The sequence below is a fragment of the Heptranchias perlo genome, chromosome 38, assembly GCF_035084215.1.
Source record: "Heptranchias perlo isolate sHepPer1 chromosome 38, sHepPer1.hap1, whole genome shotgun sequence".
Taxonomy (NCBI): Eukaryota; Metazoa; Chordata; class Chondrichthyes; order Hexanchiformes; family Hexanchidae; genus Heptranchias; species Heptranchias perlo.
Window position 1 is genome coordinate 13804998 of NC_090362.1, and position 8971 is coordinate 13813968.

Sequence of the window (8971 nt, forward strand, 5' to 3'; positions counted from 1 at the left end):
GGAGGAGAGAGAGACGGAGAGATTTAGGGAGTTCCAGAGCTTGGGGCCCAGGCAACAGAAGGCACGGCCGCCAATGGTGGAGTGATTAAAATCGGGGATGCGCAAGAGGCCGGCACTGGAGGAACGGAGAGATCTCGGAGGGTTGTAGGGCTAGAGGAGGTTACAGAGATAGGGAGGAGCGAGGCCATGGAGGGATCTGCAAACAAGGATGAGAATTTTAAACAGGGAAAAATCTTCTGTTATCAGGGAGTTGGTGGGAGATGACATGGTCCAACTTCTCCCACTTTTTATCTTCTACGGCCACCGTCAACAGCGCTCTGAAATGTTCTGTCAAAAGAGGCATACGGGCCATACCATCCCCTACTGACAGGGGTGTGAAGGTGCGGCCAAAGCTACTCTTGACCAAAGAATTATTTCCTGGGAAAAGTTGTTACAATACTTTTCATAGAGTAAATTACATTGTCCAGCTACACGTCATTTCTGCTGTTTTATTGGGGGGGGGTATTGTCTCAGTGGGTCACTTAGCTCCTTTCCAGAGAGCCCCAAAGGCCACTTGTAAATGACCGATCTAGAGGCGCGATGGCTGTTGCTAAGATACCACTGCCTCCGACCACTCTTCCGCTAAAAGGGTTAAATTACGAGGACAGGTTGCATGGACTAGACTTGTACTCCCTCGATTATAGAAGATTAAGGGGTGATCTGATTGAGGTGTTTAAAATGATTGAAGGATTTGTTAGGGTAGACAGAGAGAAACTATTTCCTCTGGTGGGGGAGTCTAGAACAAGGGGGCATAACCTTAAAATTGGAGCCAGGCCGTTCAGAGGTGAAGTCAGGAAGCACTTCCTCACACAAAGGGGAGTGGAAATCTGGAACTCTCTCCCCCAAAAAAGCTGTTGAGGCTGGCGGTCAATTGAAAATTTCAACACCGAGATTGATAGATTTTTGTTAGGTAAGGGTATTAAAGGTTACGGATCCAAGGCGGGTGATTGGAGTTAAGATACAGATCAGTCGTGATCTAACTAAATGGCGGAACAGGCTGGAGGGGCTGAATGGCGTCCTCCTGCTCCTATGTTCCTAACCTGACAGCATATATGAAAGACAACCCAAACAAGAAACCAGAGGAAGAGGGAGACTCCTGGTCGGGTGGCTACGATTCATGGGCTACAAGTCGCAGGTTAGACACTTCTGCAGGTAACAGTCAGCGGTTCCCCACACATTCCACCTACACTTTCCCAATTCATCGAAAATCTCATATTTCAACAGCAGCAGAGGACAATCACTCAGTTTATGAATCTCGTGCAAAATGGACAGGGGCAACCCGCAGGAAACTATCTGAGACAGAGACTGCAGCGAGATGGAGAAAAGATAGGAAGAACTTGCATTTATATAGCGCCTTTCACAACCTCAGGATGTCCCAAAACGCTTCACAGCCAAAGAAATACTTTTTTGTTTGAAGTGTAGTCACTGTTGTAATGTAGGAAACGCGGCAGCCAATTTGCGCACAGCAAGATCCCACAAACAGCAATCAGATAATGACCAGATAATCTGTTTTAGCGATGCTGGTTGGGGGATAAATAATGGACAGGACACCGGGGAGAACTCCCCTAGCTCCTCTTCAAATGGTGCCATGGGATCTTTTACATCCACCTGAGAGGGCAGACGGGGCCTCGGTTTAACGTCTCATCCAAAAGACGGCACCTCTGACAGTGCTGCACTCCCTCAGTACTTGCACTGGGAGTGTCGGCCTGGATTTTGTGTTCAAGTCTCTGGAGCGGGACTTGAACCTACAACCTTCTGATGTCAGAGGCGAGAGTGCTACCCACTGAGCAACAGCTAACAACACATGGAGCTGGACTACACCCAAGAGAAAAACCACAGAACATTAAGGGTGTGAGCAGTAAGGTGTGCCCAGGCATTTGCCATTTTCAGTGTGTGTAAATTGATATTTAATTGTTTCACGTCACAGGTTTTGGAAAGCGAACATGGCATGTGGGGGTAGGGAATCATTCAAGGTACAATCTTTAATCAGACATAGAGAAGATGTTTCCATTTGTGGGGGAGACCAAAACTAGGAGCCATAAATATAAGATAGTCACTAATAAATCCAATAGGGAATGCAGGAGAAACTTCTTTATCCAGAGAGTGGTTAGAATGTGGAACTCGGTACCACAAGGAGTAGTTGAGGCGAATAACAGATGCATTTAAGGGGAAGCTGGATAAACACATGAGGGAGAAAGGAATATACTGATAGGGTTAGATGAAGAGGGGTGGGAGGAGGCTCGTGTGGAGCATAAATGCCAGCACAAACCAGTTGGGCCGAATGGCCTGTTTCTGTGCTGTAAATTCTACGTAAGCAGTTCTACACGCAGGCACTAGAATACGTCCAATCAGAGTTGACAACCCTAACCTTGAAGTTGTGCGACAAAGACTTACATTTATATAGCGCCTGTCACGACCTCAGGACGTCCCAAAGCACTTTATCAGGCTAGTTACTGGGTACTGGAATGTAAGTATTCACTAGCACATCAATACCCCCATTCATCAACATAATCATTTTAATTCCTGTCATAACAAAAAGAAAAATTTTTTCTCCCCAAACATTAGGCACAGAAGTATGCATTAAAATACCAGCTCATGTTTCAACAAAGTTCACGTAAAATCTAATCCCAATGACCTCGGACTCCGATCGCTGAAGCCCCTAAAAAAGGACGGGCTCCGAGATTTACCTTGTACGATAGAGGCCAGTTTCCTCCAAGTGAGCTACGGAAGTGCAGTGAACCAATTAAAAAACAGACAAATGTTTGAGCGCAAAATGGAGACCTTGTACCAAATGCAATAGGTGAATTTTGAATTGGTTCCCTTCTTTGTGTAAAACGTCTCTCTTTCAAGGGGCCCGATAGCTGTTGATTAAAACATCCCGGGACTTATTTTTCTACTTCAGTCAAAAGGGATCGAAGAGAAGCCTAGCACCTTTCAAATAAGTTTACGTCTTGTTCGAATACAAAGATCAGTTCTGTGCTTGTAACACAGCCCAATTAGTCATCTCTGCTGACATATAACGATACTTCAGTCAGTCCACGGCTGCTGAATGAGTAAAGCAGTCGGTACAATGGCTCGTCCCTCCCCCCTTCCCCCACACTGAGTACCAGCCTCATTTACAAGAGCAGGGGAAGCGTCTGGCTACTTACAAATAACAGACACCCTTGCTCGACAACTGTCGTCTGTTCCAAGAGTCCACTGGAAGATGGTCGAATGAGCTTCCCACTTTCAGGCTAGAGCTGCAACCTGTGACTTGAATTGCAATGGGCTTCCGTCAATAATCCAATTAAAACCATCACCCCAATTATTGCTCAAGCACTTTTGGTGGCAACTGGTTAAACCGTTCTCATCTGTTATAGGTATTAGCAAATTCCTCAACTCTCAACAGGTAATGATATCTTTATGGAACAGTCCTTTGAACTTCCCTCAGTGCCGACACATTCTTTCTCCTCCCCGTGTTGAAATCAAGATCCACCGCCCCGTCTCCCACTTTAATTCATTCTTTCCCAGGCCCTGAAAACTGTGGGGCTCCTCTCCTCCCTCAGTCTTTCCTTTTTTATAAGAAGCTTTGACCCTCATCTCCTCTCCTGCTGTTTCCAATCTTGGTGGCGTCCTGCAATCTGGGCCTTGGCCTAGATTTTTTCAATTAGAGAAAAGGCGACGACTTTTCATTTGTCATTGGCAATCGATAAACAAATCCTCATTCCCCTCCCCCCCCCGCCCATGACTTTGCCTATAGGCTCGGGAATAAATGATAAATGTGCGTATTGAGTGACAGGCAGAATTCATACATACCTTGTCTTATTCAACATTTGTAAACAATTTTACAACACCAAGTTATAGTCCAGCAATTTTATTTTAAATTCACAAGCTTTCGGAGGCTACCTCCTTCCTCAGGTGAACGATGCGGAAATGAAATCTTCACCTGAGGAAGGAGGTAGCCTCCGAAAGCTTGTGAATTTAAAATAAAATTGCTGGACTATAACTTGGTGTTGTAAAATTGTTTACAATTGTCAACCCCAGTCCATCACCGGCATCTCCACATTATTCAACATTAGCTCGGAGGGGGCATTTAATGTTTAAAAGTTACGGAAAGAGAAATTACAGATGGTCTACATACAACTCATCCTCCCTACTGATATCTCTAGAAATCATCACCCATCAAAAGAATGCTGTAGTCTAGAGAATCGCGTAATTGGTTAACATTTGTCAGCGGAACAGCTTTAGAGAGGCCACAGTAGGGTCTGTCTGTTAGTATAAAAGGTCGGCACAACTCGCATTGGGCACACACACAAACGTACAAACAAATGGCAGAGACAGTTTGCCAAGAAAAAAAAACTTACGTTGGATCACGACTTAGTCGGCGAGGGGGGTCACGCCGTCGGCGAGGGGGTCACGCCGTCGGCGAGGGGGTCACGCCGTCGGCGAGCGAGAGTCTGTACTGCAGCAAACAATTTAATATTGACCGAGTTTCTATGAAACTACCCCCCGACAGTTATAGAAAGCCTCGCTCTAATTAACAAAGGAGTTGGTGTGGTTTCTCCCTCCAGCAGCAGCTGTGTTGTGGTGGGATCGTCCAGTGAGAGGGTTGTGGAATGTCAGAGACAGGCCGGTTTGTTCATATTTAGCTATTTCTGACCTCTGAGGTAAGTTGTGGAATGTCAAACTACCCAACTTGGCATCGACCGGTACAACAGTCTCCGCGACCTTTCCAATGCACCTGTATCCAAACTACCCGGGCAAGGGTTCGCTCTGTGTGCAAGAAAATCATAAACATGTTTGTGAAGAACACAGCGCAGAAAAAGAGACTGGCATTTCTATAGCGCCTTTCTCGACCTCAGGGCGTCCCAAAGCGCTTTACAGCCAATTAAATACTTTTGCACTGTAGTCACAGTTGTAATGTAGGAAATGCGGCAGCCAATTTGCGCACAGCAAGATCCCACAAACAGCAACGAGATAAATGACCAGATAATCTGCTTTAGTGATGTTGGTTGAGGGATAAATATTAGCCAGGACACAGGGGAGAACTCCCCTGCTCTTCATCAAAATAATGCTTTGGAATCTTTTTCGCCCACCTGAGAGGTTTAACGTCTCATCCGAAAGACGGCACCTCCGACAGTGCAGCACTCCCTCAGTACTACACTGGAGTGTCAGCTTGGATTATGTGCTCGAGAAGCCCCAGTAATTTCATATAGAATCTATAGAGTCTACAGTCTTCAGAAAGGGCAATACTGAACAGATTGTGGCAGACTTGCTACTTGCAATCAGGTTGGTCAATCTGGTTACTACTAGTTAAAGCTTTAACTAGTTGAAGTCTCCAGGATAGTACCAGCGGCTAGTTAATACCTTTGATACGATTGGTTAGACAGCTGGTGCCAACATGACAAACACAAGCTGCCAAATTCTGCTAATTAACAAAGTCTTTAGCATCACACACGGCACAAAGCCACTGGGAACAAATCATCTCCTCCCCACTCCCCTCATCTCCCTGAAATGCCAGCTCGTAGGGCAGATCAGAGGCTGGGTATTCTGCGGTGAGTGACTCCCCTCCTGACTCCCCAAAGCCTCTCCACCATCTACAAGGCACAAGTCAGGAGTGTGATGGAATACTCTCCACTTGCCTGGATGAGTGCAGCTCCAACAACACTCAAGAAGCTCGACACCATCCGGGACAAAGCAGCCCACTGGATCGGCAGCCCATTCACCACCACAGTGGCACATCAACTGGGCAAATATTTTCTACCACAAAGAGAGAAAATAATCTACATACCTTCGGGCCAAGTGTTAAGAGGAAACTCTTTTGTAAACAAGCTCCTCCCTTAAAACATACCCAACCCACTGAGAATATTGGGTCTGCATCACGGGTCATTAATTGAATCAACTTCCAGAAACGCCTCAAAAAATAATTTTACCAAACGAGGAACCACGGGATTACCCAGAGGGAAGGACAGAGTCACATTCAAACTCCGTGGCTCTGAGACAGTAGTTATACTGCCACTGTTGCATTGTTCCCGCTTCGCAGCAACACTAAAGTGACGGTATAACTCTGGAAGATGCAACAATGTGAGACACCCATCTCAAACCACCTCACCTCAACACTGCACGCAGTGAAACTCTACTGCAGGGACAAGCTGGGTTTATAAGTACTTGGGGACTGGGTGGACACTTATATTGCACGCACAGAGCTCCGTGTACGTGTGGACTTGCACGCACAGGGCTCCGTGTACACATTGAATCACACGCACAGAGCTGTGTACATGAGGAATCACACAGAGAGCTCCGTGTACATGTAAATCACGCACACACAGAGCTTCGTGTACACATGAATCACGCACAGAGCTCCGCGTACACGCAGAATCGCGCACGCACAGAGCTCCACGTACACGCGGAATCGCGCACGCACAGAGCTCCCCTAAATTCCTCAAAATACCTCAGTAATTTGACAGCATTTTTTTTTCTAGTTAGGAATCACACACTGAGTATAACAACAACCTCAATCCATCTCCTGGTTACTGATGAGTTATTTGTAAACAGTGGACCTCATAGACTCCCAGACCATAACCAAACATTGTGTACCCGTCAGCAGCGGACGCAGCTTACTCACATGGTGGGGAGGGCAGGGTTTGTGTGGTTTGGCTGTAAAGTGCTTTGGGACGTCCTGAGGTAGCGAAAGGTGCTATATAAATGCAAGTTCTTTATTTCGTTTCTTTCTTTTGAAACCGAAGCCTGGCGTCACTAACCACTTTCAAGACTGGGATGGACAGATTTTTTTTTTTATTAGGCAAGGGTATCGAGGGATATGGACCAAAGGCGGGTAAATGGAGTCGAGGTACAGATCGGCCACGATTTAACTAAATGGCGGAAAACAGGGTCGAGGGGCTGAATGGCCTCCTCCTATTCCTATAAATTTTCAAGACGACCTCATTTTTTGCAGTGCATTGTGGGGTTTGACCCTTCACCTGCCTTTCTCAACAAAAGCAAACATCTCTCAGCCCCTGCTACGTCTTCTAACTGTTTTCTCCAAGGCTGTGATTTCCAATATTCTTGAACATTCCTCCTCTGTGTCATTCGCAGCCTGCTCTCCAACATCAACCAATCGCGTGCAAACATAGTGGGGACTTCTCAAGTTTTACTTTTATGGCTGTTTTGTTTATAAACACACCACGGCTCCATTGGTTCGACAGCTGACTTTATGTACTCAAAATAATTCCTTCCGTCCCCTGAGCAGGAATTCAGGCAGTGACATCAGCGGGTCAGGAGTCACATAGCTCAGATTCTTGGTTGCAAACAGAACAAGAGGGTGATTGCCGACTGTAAAAATATTCGTATTCCGATGTAGTCAGGAGTCACTTGAGGAACTGCCTCAGCTACCCGACCTCTCAATTTATCACCACACACGAGGAAAATAAGTTGCACTCAACATAAGAAACCACATTATTTACTACAAACTCACGCCAACATGATATGCACTGTTGTTAACCTCTGAAGTACTTCTCAACTTTGATAGATTCCAGGCATTTCCTACCACATAATACATCTTTCTAAAATTTACACCATTTTATTACACACCAGACTTCACACTTTTTAGTTTACAGATGCAAAAACAATCCTTACAGAAAAAGCTATTGAGCTGCAGTCTGAGATTTACAGCAGTTGCAATTGCCCTCTGACTGACCACAGCATCGCGTTGTTACCTGGATCTGCCCGGTTACAGCGGTGGCCTTAAAGGGACAGATCCGGTTTAGCAGCCGAACATCCCAGCCTTGCTCCTAGACCCCTGACATCCACGAGCAATGCCGCGGGAGATCCGCTAATCCATCCAAATAGTTAAAGGTCTAGTCTACGGCCCCTCATCAAACTTTAAATGTGTACCGGGCGCAAAAAAGGGGGCCACATTTTTTCCGATTGGCTCATATAACCACAGATAAAATAGGACAAGGTACCAGCAACCTTATTACTCCCTCAACAATCCTACAAATAACATTTATGACACGAAACACATACAACAGGCAAGAATTAGGAGAAGTCAATATAAAACTTACCAATACATTTACCTATTACAGGTCCCCACCATGTACACAGCTCCCGCTTATCGCGGACAGCTGCCTATATCAGGCCTCAATTATAAAGACGCCTCTTAAACCGTATTAAGTGGGCTGATGATTTTGGGTAGTTGTTAAACACGCCCGCTCCACAAGGCGGGGACTGTACATCTTGCCACACAAGCACTGCCTTTTACCTCCACAGGCCTCAGGAGGTCTTGGCCTCAACTTTCCGTTCCACTCCCAATCTTTGCCACCGTGCTCCTCAACGTTGCTCTTGTGGCCTCTCTGCACGCACGGCTTTCCCCCCTCCCTGCTTTTCAAGCCTCTTCGTAGAATGATACATCGCAGGAGGCCAGTCGGCCCATCGTGACTGTGCCGGCTCTTTGAACGAGCTGTCCAATTAGTCCCACTCCCCCTTCTCTTTCCCCATAACCCTGCAAATTTTTTCCCCCTTCAAGTATTTATCCAATTCCCTTTTGAAAGTTATTATTGAATCTGCTTCCACCGCCCTTTCAGGCAGTGCATTCCAGATCATAACAACTCACTGCGTAAAAAAATTTCTCCTCATCTCCCCTCTGGTTCTTTTACAAATTATCTTAAATCTGCGTCCTCTGGTTACCAACCCTCCGGCCAGTGGAAACAGTTTCTCCTTATTTACTCTCTCAAAACCCCTCATAATTTTGAGCACCTCTATTAAATCTCCCCCCACCGCCCCCGAGCCTTCCATGCAAACTCTCCCCCCCTCCCCCACCCCTCTCTGCACGAAGGCTCTCACTATCATCCTCTACCGATCCCTGAAATAGAGAACAGCTTCTCACTTCAGGGAGTTCTGGTACATCGACTGCATCCAGTCATCACACCCTGTAAAATCTCTTCAGTGGAAACTG

The 8971-nt window shown here is 46.2% G+C and overlaps 1 protein-coding gene across 1 annotated transcript in view; it reads right to left on the reverse strand.

Moving 5' to 3' along the window:
* Positions 1–8971, reverse strand: part of LOC137304783 (microtubule-associated protein 1A-like) — a 45689-nt gene that overhangs the window by 25788 nt on the left and 10930 nt on the right. The window lies entirely within an intron of this gene.